We start from the raw sequence: 17475 nt of genomic DNA, 5'->3' as shown, positions 1-17475 counted from the left end.
CCAACCTCGCCGCCGGCTTGTCGCGCCTGCCCGGCCGGTTCCCACCACCGGTCGCCCCGCGCCTCTTCCTCGCCGGCGCCGCCCCGTCCCCGGCCGTCGGCCTCGCCTCCGGCCCCGCCTCGAACTATGTGCCGCGATCCCGATCCAGATCTGGAAGACAAGGTTGACCCCGAAATTTGACCCAAGTCCCTGATATTTGCACATTCTGATGCTATGTTTAACCTGCCATATCTCCCAGCATACTGCTCCGTTTTGCATGATTAATATGTCAAAATGTTCACTATGATATGCTCTTCATTTCATTCCACTGTGACATGTTCATTTGTGCTCATCTTGATGCCTAAATCATCGTTGCAAGAGTGCTATATGATGTTAATCTGCTGAAACTGTTATAACTTGATGATTTGTCATTTTTGTTGCATTTGATGTGTGCATCCTATGAGCTTTATGTCTACATGTGTTTTGTACTACGTCATGCCATCTTCACAGTGGTGCCATCCTTATATTTTTGTGGGTCTTGTAGTGAGTGCATCGAGCTTGTTAAGTAGGGTACTTGTTGTTACTGTTTTGCTAGTCTGAATCTGCTATATCATGATGCTATGTAAACCTGCTGCTACAAGTCATTCTATGCATAATCTGGAGATGTTCCCTAAGGATGATTTGTTATACATGTCATTCTCTATCCATCCATGTCCCTGGTTGCATTTATAGCCTGCTGTAGCTTGTTGTCATCTTGCCCTCAAAACTGCTAAATAATGTTGCTGTCAGCCTGTTAACATTAAGTTTAATGTTGCCATGTTTGTTGTTAGTGATCCATGCACCCTTTGAACTTGATCTGGCCATTATTAGCTTCATAAACATGTTTTCTTACTGTTGGTTACCTTGTCATGCCATGTGTTGCTCTGTGGTTAGTGGTACAAGCTCACCAACATGCCTACTTATTGTTGTTCCTGCCATGTCTGAATCTGTCATATAACTTGCCATGTTTACATGGGTGCCATCACATTTTCTATGCCCTTTTGGCTCATGGTCAGTAAGGTACTTTTGTTCTATGCAATTAGTAGATTCATGCCATGCCTTTGTTTGCCATGTTAAGTTCCTGTAACATGTTATTTGATAGCTCTAAACATTGCAACCTGATGTTATTTCTGTTAAGTCTGAAACTGTTATTATTTGCAATCTTGCCATGTCATTTTGAGCATGTTCTAGTGATTTCTGGAGATATCTCAGTGTTCATGTTTTGTCATGCATTACATGTACATCATGTCCATGCCTTTTGTTTTCATATTATGGTACTGTAGCATGTTTTTTTTATGCTTGCAAGATGCCTAGTTGCTGTTTTGGACAGCTTGTCCTATATACTTGTATAGAGTATGTGTTGAACCATTGCTCCATTTTGAGTGTGCTCTATATGAAACTTGCTTGTTTTTTTCATGTAGTTTCATATTATCATGTTGCATCCTTGTTTTGAGTGTTTGCTTGATGTTTGAATGCATTTTGCATCAATGCCATGTTTAACTTGTTTTGCACATATCTTCTAGGCCGTAGCTCCGAATTAAATGAACCTTATATGTAATTTGACTAGAATCTCATGTAGATCATCTTGGTGCATCTCAACTTGCTGTTTAACAACTTGAACATAAGGTTTATTCAGTTCTGGACCAATTTCGAAATTTGCATATGAGGACTTACCGGAATTGTTATGTGTTGTTTCCGGCCTCATTTAAACTTGCTTTGATGTGTTGTTCTTGTATGCATCATCTCTTGCCATGAGTAGCTTCATGTAGCCTTGTCATGCATCATACTTGGTTGAGCATCATGCCTTGTTCATGTGTGGTGTGTTTACCTTGTGTGCTTCTTCTCGATAGTTCCCGTTTTCGTTGCGATCGTGAGGATTCGTTCGTCTACGCTTGGTTCGGCTTCATCCGTTCGTCTTCTTCATGGACTCGTTCTTCTTCCTTGCGGGATTTCAGGCAAGATGACCTCTACCCTGGATCTCACTACTATCATTGCTATGCTAGTTGCTTCGTTCTATCGCTATGCTGCGCTACCTATCATTTGCTCTTCAAGCCTCCCAATTTGCCATGTCAACCTCTAACCTTTTTCACCCTTCCTAGCAAACCGTTGATTGGCTATGTTACCGCTTTTGCTCAGCCCCTCTTATAGCGTTGTTAGTTGCAGGTGAAGTTGAAGATTGCTCCATGATGGACAGGATTATGTTAGGATATCACAATATCTCTTATATTATTAATGCATCTATATACTTGGTAAAGGGTGGAAGGCTCGGCCTTATGCCTGGTGTTTTGTTCCACTCTTGCCGCCCTAGTTTCCGTCATATAGGTGTTATGTTCCCGGGTTTTGCGTCCCTAACGCGGTTGGGTGATTTATGGGACCCCCTCGACAGTTCGCTTTGAATAAAACTCCTCCAGCAAGGCCCAACCTTGGTTTTACCATTTGCCTCACCACCACCTACATTTCCCTTGGGAGTAATTAACTCGAGGGTCATCTTTATTTTAGCCCCCCCGGGCCAATGCTTGTCTAAGTGTTGGTCCGAACCGAGTAGACTGCGGGGCCCCCTCGGGGAAACTCGAGGTCTGGTTTTACTCGTAGGATGTCTCATCCGGTGTTGCCCTGAGAACGAGATATGTGCAGCTCCTATCGGGATTGTCGGCGCATCAGGCGGCTTTGCTGGTCTTGTTTTACCATTGTCAAAATGTCTTGTAAACCGGGATTCCAAGACTGATCGGGTCTTCCTGGGAGAAGGTATATCCTTCGTTGATCGCGAGAGCTTATCATGGGCTAAGTTGGGACACCCATGCGGGGTATAAACTTTCGAAAGCCGTGCCCGCGGTTATGTGGCAGATGGGAATTTGTTAATGTCCGGTTGTAGATAACTTGACACCAGATCCGAATTAAAACGCATCAACCGCGTGTGTAGCCGTGATGGTCTCTTTTCGGCGGAGTCCGGGAAGTGAACACGGTTTTGGGTTATGTTTGACGTAAGTAGGAGTTCAGGATCACCTCTTAATCATTACTAGTTGACGACCATTCCTTTTGCTTCTCTTCTCGCTCTCATTTGCGTATGTTAGCCACCATATATGCATAGTGCTACTGGAACCTCACCACTTTACCCCTTCCTTTCCCATTAAGCTTTGCTAGTCTTGATACCCATGGTAATGGGATTGCTGAGTCCTCGTGGCTCACAGATTACTACAACAACAGTTGCAGGTACAGGTTATGCGATGATCATGACATGAGAGCGATGTTTACTTGTTTTGGAGTTCTTCTTCTGCTTCTTCTTCGATTAGGGGATAGGTTCCAGGTCGGCAGCCTGGGCTAGCAGGGTGGATGTCATTTGAGTTTCTGTTTGTGTTTCATCCATAGTCGGATGGTGCCCTTATGTAAGATGATGTTGTATTCATGTGTCATTATATGCCTTATGTATGTATCCCTACCTATTATGTAATGTTGATGTAATGATATCCACCTTGCAAAAGCGTTTCAATATGCGGGTCTATCCTTAGTGGGACCTTCGAGTTCCTTTTGGATAGGGTCGCATATTGGGCGTGACACTATCATTTGAAGCACAAGAGCAAGGAGTTCATCATCAACACACCATCTATTAGCTTTTGGAGAGTGGTGTCTCCTAGATTGGTTAGGTGTCACTTGGGAGCCTCCAACAAGATTGTGGAGTTGAAACAAGGAGTTTGTAAGGGCAAGGAGATCGCCTACTTCGTGAAGATCTACCCTAGTGAGGCAAGTCCTTCGTGGGCGATGGCCATGGTGGGATAGACAAGGATGCGTCTTCATGGACCCTTCATGGGTGGAGCCCTCCGTGGACTCGCGCAGCCGTTACCCTTCGTGGGTTGAAGTCTCCATCAATGTGGATGTACGATAGCACCACCTATCGGAACCATGACAAAAACATTTGTGTCTCCTATTGCGTTTGCACTCTCCAAACCCTTCCCTTTACATTCTTGCAAGTTGCATGCTTTACTTTCCGCTGCTCATATACTCTTGGCATGCTTGCTTGAATTGTGTTAATATTTCTTGACTTGTGCTAAGTTGTTAAAATCTGCCAAGAACTGAAATTGGGAAAAGGTTAAGTTTTTATTTGGTCAAGTATGGCATCTAGCAAGGGAAATTACCACCGTAGAGGTCCTTACTTTGATGGTACTAATTTTGCTAGTTGGAAGCATAAGATGAAAATGCATATTCTTGGACATAACCCCGCCGTTTGGGCTATTGTGTGTATTGGCTTGCAAGGTGAATTCTTAGATGGGAGAGAACCAAACCGTGAAGCTACCGCAGAAGAGTTGAAGATGCTGCAATACAACGCTCAAGCTTGTGATATCCTCTTCAACGGGTTGTGCCTCGAAGAATTCAACAAAATCAATCGCCTTGAGAATGCAAAGGAAATTTGGGATACTTTGATTGACATGCACAAAGGTACCGACTCCTTCAAGGAATCCAAATTGGATGTACTTCAAAGTCAACTCGACAAGTTCAAAATGAAGGATCGTGAAGGTGTCGCATAAATGTACTCTAGGCTTGCTCTCATTACAAATGAGATTGCTGGCTTAGGAAGCGAAGAGATGACCGACAAATTCATCATCAAGAAGATCCTAAGAGCCTTGGATGGAAAATATGATACCGTGTGCACATTGATCCAAATGATGCCAAACTACTAAGATCTCAAGCCAATGGAAGTCATTGGAAGAATTGTTGCTCATGAGATGTCACTCAAGGATAAGGAAGAGCTTCACAAAAAGTCAAGTGGTGCTTACAAAGCCTCATGTGATGCTCCTACATCATCAAGTGAGAAACAGACATTCAATGATGAATTGAGCTTAATGGTGAAAAACTTCAACAAGTTCTACAAGAATAGAAGCAAGGAAAGGAGTTCCAAGTCAAGGTCCTACAATGACAAAAGATCTTCGAGTCATGAACGTAATTGCTACAATTGTGGAAGAACTGGACACTATTCCAATGAGTGTACGACTCCTTACAAAAGGAGAGAAGATTCACCCAAAAGAAGAAGTAGAAGATAAGAATCACCACCAAGAGAAAGGAGGAGTAGAGATGATCGTTATGAATGAAGAACCTCCCTGAGAAGCAAGGATTCGGAAAGGAAGGACGAATCATCAAAGAGCTACACAAAGCAAAGACATCAAGCTCATGTTGGTGACTGGGTATACGGCTCCGACTCCGACAATCACTCCGAGAGAAGCTATCACTCCGACTCTGAATATACTCAAGATGAAGGTGTTGTCGGTCTAGCACTTGTTTCAACCAACTCTTACGACATATTTGACTCACCAAATAAAGGAATTGGAAGATCCTTCATGGCTAAAGGCCCAAAGGTATCACACCCCGAGTATGTTGATTTCAATAGTGATGAAGATGACTTGTTAGGTGATGATGATTTACTTGTTGACAACTCTAGTGATGAATACTATGATGAAACGTCAATTAATCATGCTAATCAAGATAAAATGAATGACAATGATAAGGATAAGAATGAGCGCATAACTAAAGAACTAAACACTCTTAAGTTAGCTCATGAAACTATATTGGAAGATCATCGAGAACTTTTAAAGACTCATGAGAAGTTACGCTTTGAAAAGCTCAACCTTGAGCAAGAGCATGAGTTTTTAAAGGCAATCAATGATGATCTTCGCGAGAAAAGTTCTTATTACATTGCCAAGCATTTACTCTTATCTACTTACATGCCACAAGTCAAGTCTAGTAACAAGAGTAAGAAAGATTCTTCTTCTAGTAGTAACAATAATCATGCTAAATCCAATGTAGTCACTTCTAGTAGTTCTCTTGATTCCACTAATGATTCTCTTAGCCAAGTTACACTTGAGCAAGAAAATAACTTATTGAAGGGAACTATAGATAAGGGTGTCTACAAGAGCCTTGCCGGGAGTAAGCAATTTGAGGAAATTGTACGCAAGCAAGGAAGGCACCGGAAGAATCAAGGTGTTGGTTTTGAACGAAAGTTCAATGCCAATGAAGTTGAGTGGCAAGAAGATCAATACCCCAAGACGAAGTTTGTTCCCCAACAAGAGAAGTATGATCCTACTTCTTTCCAAGGGACACAAGCTCAAGATGATCTTCCACCACAAGACCACAAGCAAAAAGGAAAGGACAAGCTTAAAGAGGAGATTGATACATTTGAAGAAGCACCCAAGGCCTTGGTCAAGTGGGTTCCCAAGACTACATCAAGCTCTACTTCATCAAGTTCCACTACTACCCCGAGGATTCCCATCAAGATGATGTGGATCCCAAAGAAGAAGAACTAGAGAGTTGTTGAGGGTGACTCCGCCAATATGCTTCACTCATATCATTTCGGCAAGGACAAGTGCAATAAACTTCCACATCTTGCACTAGTTCAAGGAGTCACAAAACCCTCTTGTTAAAGAAAAGGGACGGTAACCTAATGCTTTCATGGACATCATCTTGTGTGTGCATCACTCTATGTCTATGGATATCCTTGTTTGTTCCTTGTGGGACTAACCCGTGTAGGTATTGAAAGTGCAACTCACTCCGATGGATTGCTCCTAATGATCAACAACGTTGAGCATCCACATCTTCAACACCTACATGAAGTCATCATCGACAAAACCCAAGGTTAGTTCATCCCTCTTAGGGGGGATCTCACATCTAGGGGGAGCTTTACTCTAAAGAATTGAGCTAAAGCAACTCTAATGGTGTGAACAAAACAATGCTTTATGTAAAATTGGTAACCCCACTTGTGCCTAAATGATGAGTATGACCTATGATCAAATGTTCTCATTTGACTCCTAAGTCAATATACTCATATATAGATGACCTAGTCATCGCAAATTGTTTGATAGATGCTAGAATTGGTTGTGCATGCTTTGCCACATATTTCATTTGCCTTTTTTATTGTGTGAGCATGTTGGTTGCATATTTTACTCATTCGAGGACATCCACTTGTTGTTTTGATTGTTTGGATCTTTTTCTTTTGCCAAGTGGATGGACAAGAATGCCTAAGAACCTTCTCTAGCTATCTATGTGTTTCTCGTCTCAAACTCTATTCATGCTACATCACAAAGTTTGATCAAGTCAGATTCGAACCACTCTGTGTGAGGAGCACTCGGAGTCCCCGATCCATCATAGACTTAAACTTCCAAAACCTCTTTGTGCATTTCGGTCTGATCGAGAAATCCATTTTGGTCAAACCGAGTTCACTAAGTTGATCTAGGTTTTCATCTCGGTGCAACCAATTTGAACACTTCGGTCACACCGAGTTGCAGCAACCGCTTGTGATTCTGCAATATCAGTGCCAACGAGTTGTTCCGCTCGTTCACACTGACAGGGTCGGATATATATACCCATGGGTGAGATTTTGGAAAGTACTTCAAAACTTCTCAGCCCACGCGTATCCTGCTCTGCCTCCTCGGGTCTCCGGATCATCTCCTTGCCGCCAACGACCTCCCGCCGTTGGACTCTGCCACCATCCACAGAATCTGATCTGCCATCGCCGCCGTAGAGAACACTCGCCACTCTAGGGTAAGTGTTCGACCCCTTGTGCTATCTTTTTCACTCCGATTCCTAGCACAAGGACAATGCCATGTTTCTTTCCACGAATGAGATTAACCTATCCAGACAGATCTTCCTTAGGTAGATTGATTCGAAAATTTTAGGGTTAGCCCTCCACAGAACTCATCTCGGACCGACCGAAATGTAGAAATCGGTCTCACCGATTCGGCTTAGGCCATTGCACTTGCGCTTTTCGGTCTGACCGAAACATGCAAATCGGTGTGACTGAGTTCAAGATTCTGTGAAACCCTAGCAATCTTGGTGCCACCGAACTGTGACTCAGCCCAACCGAGTTCACTAGTTTAGGTTCCAAGTGTTGCTTCGGTATCATCGAGTTTGACAATTCGGTAGCTCCGAGATCACTGCTGTAGAGAACTAAAACTAATCTTTTTGACTCAATTTGTTTTGCAAAACCTCTGTATTTTGTGATGCTCGTCTACTCTACCTCATCTACAACCTATTCACAGGATCTGCTGACAATTTGCCTGCAAGATGTCTGACCAGAGTGACAGCCAGAACAGGTCTGAATAGCAAGGACAGTTGAGTGAGGGCACTAGTCCCTCCAGTAGCTATGATGAGGGCAGCAGGAGCACACCTAGTAACTTGCCCAAGGAAACTACTAGAACAAGGAAGAAGAGAACTTCTGATTTAGAGGATGAAGACTATGTTGCAGCTGAGGATGAGGCCACTTCCAAGAAGAAGGTAGTGAAGAAATAATTTGGCACTACTACATCAACTAGGCCAGGCATGAACAAGAAGGCACCTGCCAGGAGAGTGCCTACTTCCAAGCCAAGGAAGGTTGCCACAGGTGAAACTATGAAGTTCACCATTGAATCTGAAGAAGAGGCAGCTGGAGCGGACAAGAAGAAGAAGAGGGCAAGAACAACCACAACCAAAGTTCTTGGAAAGTCCACAATGGTGAGATCAAATGATGAAGAGGAAGAGGATGCTGCTCCAGCACCTAAGGCACAGAAGCTCATGGGAGATGCTATAAAGTTAGGGGCTGCTGCTAAGCCCAAAATTGCTCCCAAAGCTGTTGTTACTATTCCCAAGACTGCACCCAAGAGGAGTACCAGGAACATACCTGCTGAGGAGAAGAACAAGGCCCCGGTGCCTGAACCTGAAGAAGAGGAAGCTGAAGCCCAAGTGCTGAGAAAGCTAAAGCCCAAGATCCCAGATCATAATGATGCACATCCTGTTGCAGAGGATATGAGGATCAGGAAGGATGTTGGACTGAGACAGTGGAGAAAGACTGACCCATAGGCTGTCAGGAGGAGAACTGTTGTGGATTACAGGTTCCACACAAAGGAACAACAAGATTTCTATGAGACAATCCTACTTGACAAGAAGCCCATAGTGTGTGACATGAGATGGGTGGACTGGACCTACATAAGAGAGAATGAAGAGCACTTCCCAGGTGTCTATGACAGTTTCAAGGCATGTGAGGTTGACAAGTTTGTTGGCCAAAAGCTCACTAAGTGGAATGATGAGCTGATCGTGCAATTCTATTCAACTGCTCATTTCTATCCAGATGGCAAAATTGTATGGATGTCAGAGGGTACAAGGTACCAATCTACAGTTGATGAGTGGGCTAGATTGATCAATGCCCTAGAAGCTCATGAAGATGACTTGGATGTCTATGCCAATAAGAAGGATCACAACTCAATGGCCAGCATGTACAAGGAGATACCTGATGCAGACCCGGAGACTCACATGTTTGGCTCAGTGAAGCACTTGCTGTCAGGGCTGCCTACAATCAATACCATTCTGAGGCACACTCTGTTGCCAAAATCAGGTGATCACAGAATGATCAGAGGACACTCCATCAACTTGCTGCATATATTTGATGTTCCTCAAAAGTTCAAAGTGATGAGTCTGATTGTGGAACCAATCAAGAGGACAACTGCAGATCAGAAGAGATCTTGTGGGTATGCTCCACAAATCCAGGTGCTCATCAACTCCAAGATGGGCACAGGCACATATTTGTTGGACAAGGAGCATTTACCCCTCAAGCCAGACTTTGAGGACAACATTGTTGTCATGAATGTAGAAGATCCATCATCAGTGCAAGCACATGAGAAGAGAGAGAAGGCAAGGGCAGAGAAAGCTGCAAAGATGCCAACAGCTGAAGAGGCATCTCAAGTATTCTTGAAGAGCAATCAAGATCAGCTTGGATATCTGATCGCCTCCATCTTGAGAATTGAGAAGGGCTTGGCCACCCTGACTCAAAACCAGGAGAGCTTGGAGAGGATCATTGAGCAGAAATTCTATGATCTTGATGTCAAGTAACTAAGATTCAGTCAGTAGTTGAGCAACTTCAGGAGGAAGTGGAGGAGAAGAAGGGAAAGTCTACTGCAGATGCTTGCACTAGAGTGCCCAGGAGTCAGAGGTCTGCTACAGTGCCTGTCCCAGACACAAGAGCAACTACATCTGCACCAGCAGCCACAGCTTTAGTGCCACCAGCTCCAGCAGCCACTCCACCAGCTCCAACCACATCTATAGATGCTTTCGTCCCTGGAGTCATCTCTACACCACCTCATGAAGACCAAGCTTGAGAGATGCATAGCACTATGCATATTTTTAACTTTTTGGTACTTGTTGCCAAAGGGGGAGAAATATGTATAGACCATAGTCTGAGAGAGAGAGAGAGAGAGAGAGTTGTTTTGTCTCTCTTTGCATTTTATTTGCTTGAACCTTATTGTGTGTTTGCTTGCTACATTATGTCTTTTGTGAGATACTTGGATGATCATGTGTTTGATCATATGCTACTTTAATGTGTGCTTGAATGATATTATCCTTCATATCCATTTATGATCATTCACTTTGCTTGGTGATGAGTGCATGTGTTCAATTATTATCATTTTGAGCGCTCCACCAAGATGTATGTGACATGGAAGAGTGACCCATGATCCTAACACATTGTGCATTTGCAGTCCAAAGCAAATTTTAAATAATGCACAAATTTAGGGGGAGCTCTTGTTTGTCACATACTTCTCAAAGCTACAATGTATTTCAATCTTATTATCATTTGTCGAGGCTTTGATCTATATGTTGCCATCAATTACCAAAAAGGGGGAGATTGAAAGTGCAACTATCCCTGGGTGGTTTTGGTAATGGTTAACAACATATAGCTCATTGAACTAATGCCATTACAAGATAAATATTCAGGAAAGTTCAATGATTGACATGGCATGGATAAGGAATGTGGACCCCTCAAAATGCTAAGGATAAAAGATTGGCTCAAGCTTTAAAGTCCAAGACTCTACATTTTCTATTTTAGTGATCCAAGATCACATTGAGTCTATAGGAAAGCCAATACTATTAAAAGGGGATGAGGTGTTGCTTAATGGCTTGCTTGCTCAAAGTGCTTAGTGATATGCTCCAAAAGCCCTCAACCACTTCCTCATATCTACATATGTCCCAAACCAAAAGTCAAACTCAGCCCCACCGATTTGATCCATCTGGCGCCACCGAGTTCATTTGGCATAGCCACTGCCAGAAAACCCTAGTTTGTTCGGTCTCACCGATAGGGATCTCGGTCTCACCGAGATGGGATTGCAAACTCTCTGTTTCATTTCGTAACGTTTCGGTCTAACCGAGATGAGCGATCGGTCCCACCGAGTCTGCAATGCAAACTCTCTGTTTCCTTTTTGTAACGCTTCGGTCCCACCGAGACGAGCGAATCGGTCCCACCGAGTTTGCCTGACCAACTCTCTGTTAGCTTATTACCAAAGTCGATCCAATCGAGTTTGAGTAATCAGTCCAACCGAGATTACGTTATGCCCTAACCCTAATGATATCGGTCCCACCGAGTTGACATGTCGGTCCCACCGAAATTGCCTAATGGTCACATATGTACTGAATCGGTCTGACCGAGTTTTCTGATTCGGTCCCACCGAGTTTGGCATAATGTGTGTAACAGTTAGATTTTGTGTGGAGGCTATATATACCCCTCCACCCTCTCCTCATTCGTGAGGGAAGCCATCAGAATGTGCCTACACTTCCATTACCCATTTTCTGAGAGAGAGAGCCACCTACTCATGTGTTGAGACCAAGATATTCCAATCCAACCATATGAATCTTGATCTCTAGCCTTCCCCAAGTTGCTTTCCACTCAAATCATCTTTCCACCAAATCCAATCCTATGAGAGTGAGTTGAGTGTTGGGGAGACTATCATTTGAAGCACAAAAGCAAGGAGTTCATCATCAACACACCATCTATTACCTTTTGGAGAGTGGTGTCTCCTAGATTGGTTAGGTGTCACTTGGGAGCCTCCGACAAGATTGTGGAGTTGAACCAAGGAGTTTGTAAGGGCAAGGAGATCGCCTACTTCGTGAAGATCTACCCTAGTGAGGCAAGTCCTTCATGGGCGATGGCCATGGTGGGATAGATAAGGTTGCTTCTTCATGGACCCTTCATGGGTGGAGCCCTCCGTGGACTCACGCAGCCGTTACCCTTCGTGGGTTGAAGTCTCCATCAACGTGGATGTACGATAGCACCACCTATCGGAACCACGACAAAAACATTTGTGTCTCCTATTGCGTTTGCACTCTCCAAACCCTTCCCTTTACATTCTTGCAAGTTGCATGCTTTACTTTCCGCTGCTCATATACTCTTTGCATGCTTGCTTGAATTGTGTTAAGATTGCTTGACTTGTGCTAAGTTGTTAAAATCTGCCAAGAACTAAAATTGGGAAAAGGTTAAGTTTTTATTTGGTCAAGTAGTCTAATCACCCCCCCCCCTCTAGACATACTTTTGATCCTACAGAAGCCTCTGGTGAAAAATATGGCCCCGGGTTTACTTTTATCATATTATTAAAACCAAAAATACCTTGCTGTAATTTATTTACTTTTGTTTTACATTTCCTATTATCTATCTATCACTATCAGAATTAATCCTTGCAAGTAACGAGTTCAAGGGAATTGACAACCCTCTTGCATTGGGTGCAAGTATTTGCTTTTGTGTGTGTATGTACTGAAGACGGGAATTTGCCTGGTTTTCCTATTGGTTCGATAACATTGGTTCTCAACGAGGAAAATACTTATCTCTACTATACTGCTTCACCCCTGCTCTTTAGGGAAAATCTGAAGGCAGTTTACTTTACAACCCCCCCCCCATGCCGTCTGCGGACAGATGCGGGGTGAAATTTGGGGGTCGTCATTGGAGATGCCCTTAGACCACAAGAGTTGTTAATGTTGCTTCCCAAAAATACTAACAACTCAACCCTAAGGATATCTTCCAAGTATGGTCATTATACCCCATTCACTGGAATTATGGTCGAGGAGAACAAAGACAGTGTTTGACATGATGCTCAACCCAAACTTATTTCTTCCAGTGAAGACATTGGAAATCTCTTCCGAGTGGTTGAGTCAGTTTTGCATGCAGCTCAAGCAAAGTTGTCCTGTTGTGTTTGAAATCCGGTCGTTGGGTCACGTATTGGCTGGCCACTGACCTAGGGTCATTTAGGTCAGATCGCCTCAGGTTGCCACCCTGCTATAAATAGCCACCTCTCCACCATAAGTTGGTTGGCTGCTGAGAGTTATTGCATGACAAGTGTCGTTTAAGAGCAACCTGGCCTCTGAAGCATTTGAGTGAATCCTAATTGAGGAAACCCAAACACCTAAGAGCCAAAGTGATTGAGCGCCACTGAAGAATCTGTTCTGCGTGAACCAAAGACTTATTACACTTGAAGACTATGATTTTTCAGACGGTCATGTGTCATGTTCTGGGCATCCAAGAGCGCATTGTGGATTACCGGTGAACAAGTTTGTGAAGATTTCGGAAGTCAACCTTGAAGACTTACCTGAGTGATTGGGCAAGGTCTAAATGACCTTAGCGCAAGGAGAATAAAGTGAAAACTTGGTCTTATGAATTTAATCTCAGCCTCTCCAACAAGACACACATTGTCAACTGGAACTGGTCCAACAAGTCATGTATCTTCATCAAGCAGCTGGTTCTATCACTTCACTTCCATTTACTTTTGTACTTTGTCGTGAAGACTTTGCTATGTTCGAAGAATTTTTGTTCCATGTTTTGTTTTATCTTCAGCCTAGCAGCTCTTAAGTGTGTATGCTTGTATGTTCGCATGTTTTACTGTTACTTCTATCTTATTTGTATGTTATCTTTAGCCTTGATGACTTTATTCTCTCATCTATTGCATGCTTAGCTTAGTTTTACTTCTACCTAGCCTTGCTTCGTACTGCTATTGCTTACGCATCTTTGAAGAATTTGCTTCTTTTGAAGAGTTTAATAAAAATCTCTCATTCACTCCCCCCTTGGTCGATAACTATCACTTTCACCAGGCTCGCTTGTCAGCGTCAACAATCCTCTCTCTCAGGACCTCTCTATCTCTGCGACATTTCATTGAATAACTGATGTGCGTAGTATGTCAGCCTCGTCGTGCAGCTCGTGGTCGTCGGAGCTGAAGGAGGCTCACTAGGGAGGAGGCGGAGCCCTAGGGTCATGGTTGGAGTGCATGCAGAGCGAGAGGAAGCTGCATGCGAGCTCTGCTTTCATGAGTCACACCTCAAATCCATGCACGCGCCATTACCGCCTCTCCGGATCCAATGCCACCTCGAAGACCACCAATCACATGTCATCATCACCATGTAGGCACCTCCGGGGCAATTCCAGCTTTGCGACGACATGGTGAGACAAAGAAGAAACATGTCGAGCACGCCGACTACCGAAGGCATGTCGCGACTCTGCACCGCTGACTGTCATCATTGTTGCCAAACTCAACGCTAAACCACCACACTGTCGGGCGGGCACAATGTCGTGAGCGTGAACGTGATCCATAGGTATTCAAGATGACGCCCCAAAGAGTGAAGTGAAAATGCCGATAATGTCGTCCCACCCGATCGTGCCTTAGGCTTTCACTCAGAAAAACTGGATCCAAGGGTGTGCATGGGGATGGAGTACGGGAAGCCTCTCATCAAACCTGATCATCATCCTCTAACAACGATGATGCGAAGATTGCATGAATGGTACATGGATACCTGCACGAAGTCTGGGAAGGATAGTTTGATGGTGAGAATTGAAGATGAGCACGACTTCATTGGAGTGGACCTGATGCATGTTGAATTTTTAGAGTTATTTCAGTTATTCAATCAAGAGGCCCTCGACAAACAACTCATGACTTGCTACTATGTGTACGTATTACTTCTGTAATTAAGTCTCTATAGCTCAGCTCTTTCATTGCATGTATATATAATTATCCTCACTATATTATGCAGATTGAAGATCGTCGAATGCAAAAAGGACAAATCTATGACCTTGGGTTCATTAACCCAAATACCGTAAATGAATGGTCGGTTCAAAACAGAGTCAAAGATAGTAAGGACAACTTGCTACAATCGTTACTTCCACATCAAAACAAAGGGAAAATACTCTTTCCTTACAACTTCAAGTGAGTGTTACTGTCTTGTGCATATCTGGTTTTGCTTACTCGAGGTTATAGTAATGTAATTGAAGAGTTACGCGTGCGCAGGTTCCACTTTATTTTGCTAGAGATTAAGCTTGACCGGGGAGTAGTAATTGTCTTAGACTCGAGACGTAAAGATCCCCAGGAGTATGCGGACATGACTGCAATGCTCCAGAAGTAAGTTCCATCGATCATTATCGCACCATATCGACAACTTTCGTTCATTTCCTGATATCAAGTAATCATTTTCTTTGCCTGGCAGGGCTTGGAAACAGTTCGCCGGAATGGTTCCGGGTCTACAGAAGGAGCTGCGATTTACACACCCCAAAAGTAAGTAGTACTAGCTAGTTCTGCGCATCTTCCATTGATTTTTGTTTCATCAATACCATTATCATGCTTCATTATTAGTTTGATTGAACTCTATTCTCGTAAAGTGCTTGTGGCAGGAAGGAGAGAATAATTTATGTGAATACTGTGTTTGCCAGTTCATCCGCCACTCGACCTCTGAGCGGAGCTACTCTCAGAAACAATTTGAAATACGTAAACAATAATATTCATAATTTTATTTTATTACCATCAATTGTGTTGAGTTTCATTCATATATATGTATTGACCCCTTTCTTTAAATTAGATGTGGCAGATGCGGGATGAACTCCTACCACATGATCACATACGAGCAATTCAAGAGGAATTGGCGGGATTCTTTCTTGACCACGTCATACATAAAGACGGAGAATATCATGTAGAATTGAAATGGATTTTAGATGTTAGGGATTGTAAGAGATGTTATATATATTGTATATATGTACTGTTGGATAGATATACGAAAACTTGCTGTTTGACCAATCTCAGAGAAAGAGAGGTCACTTCCAACGGCGGAACTACGTGGGGGCGAACCTGGGCCATCGCCCCCCCAGCAAAAACGAATTTTTTTTACTACCCCTATATGTATTACACACAGCCCATGACCAGAAGGCCCATTTATCAACTGTTGTCTTCATTGCGTGGAGACAAACGAATCCAGCCAACCACCAAATCGATTTCCCCTTTGACCTACCGCCTGCGACCGCGGACGCATGACGACCTGAGCGTGGGGGTGGGGCACCGGCGTCCGGTAGGCGGCCACTGTGGCTTGCCGGCGTGGCCGCGTGGGGATGACCGCTGGCCGCTGGCGGGTGGCCGGCTAGACGCTCCAATCCGGCCTGTAGTGCCTCGGTGAGCCGGTGAGCATCTGCCCTCGCTAGATCTTGCTTTTTCTCCTTTACGTTGCCTAGTCTTCTAGTCAATTTCTCCAATCTGGGCATCCTAGCAAGCTAGCTAGCTACTTTGTCAACACTGCTCTATGCTGGTTATTTGGACCCTGTCAACACTGCTTGCTGGATCTCTGTCTATCTTTCCCCTCTGGAAATTATAGGAAGTTCAATTATTTTGGTTCTGAAGTTTATTTCAGCTTAGTTGAGGTCAGTGTTGAATTAGGTCATCTGGTCATGAGTCAGCTGGCTCAATTCGTGCAGATGGAGACACTGCTTTCAACTACTTATCTTCTTTTGAGTTCATATTTGTCTTATGTCTGATGGAAGAAACATTGGAGATAACTGAAGATCATGGTCAAGCTTTGCAAAAGAAATCACAGGACATAGTAAATGCCATGCGTCTAGTGTTCACAACAAAGGTTCGTCTTGATGAAATGAGATCAGATGATGGTTGGGAGGCCTTCTTTGATAGGGTTGTTGAGTTCTGTGTAAATCATTCCATTGATATTCCAGATTTGGGAGAAACTTACATTCTGCGTGGTGGTCGTGCTCGTTGCCAACCAGATCATTTTACTAAGGAGCACTATTTCCGGGTGGAAGTATTTCGTGCAACACTTGATACTCAGCTACATGAATTAGAATTCAGGTTCAATGATAAGGTACTGGATCTATTGACCACTAGTGCTACCCTGATCCCTAAAAATAAATTCTGATCTTTCAAAGCTGATGATATTTGTGAGTTAGTCAAGAAATATTATCCAGCAGATTTCACCCAACAAGAAATCTATGGACTGGAGCAGCAACTAAAACACTTTGTTGTGGATGCCTCCAACTCCAGTGATAAAGAGTTGAAAAATGTGTCAACCTTAACAAATCTTTGTCGATATCTCTTTGAGACGGGGAGACATTCTATCTACAATTTGCTTGATCGATTGTTGCGATTGCTTCTAACTCTTCCAGTTTCTACAGCAAGTGCCGAGCGAGCATTTTCAACTTTGAAGATCATTAAGACAAGGCTACGTAATACCATGGAAGATGATTATCTAGCCAATAGCTTGCTAGTAAAAATAGAGAGTGAAATCACGGAGAAGTACAGTTATGAAGATGTTCTTGTGCACTTTAAGGGTGCAAAGAAACGGAAAGCTAATTTGTAGTGCAGTGTTGCTGTAGTGAACCGAATGCTCCATGGTTAAATGGTATTTTGGTATAGTTCCTTTTGTTATGGA

The sequence above is a fragment of the Triticum dicoccoides genome, chromosome 4B, assembly GCF_002162155.2.
Source record: "Triticum dicoccoides isolate Atlit2015 ecotype Zavitan chromosome 4B, WEW_v2.0, whole genome shotgun sequence".
Lineage (NCBI taxonomy): Eukaryota > Viridiplantae > Streptophyta > Magnoliopsida > Poales > Poaceae > Triticum > Triticum dicoccoides.
The sequence above is the reverse complement of the archived record's forward strand: the minus strand, read 5'-3'. Positions refer to the sequence as shown.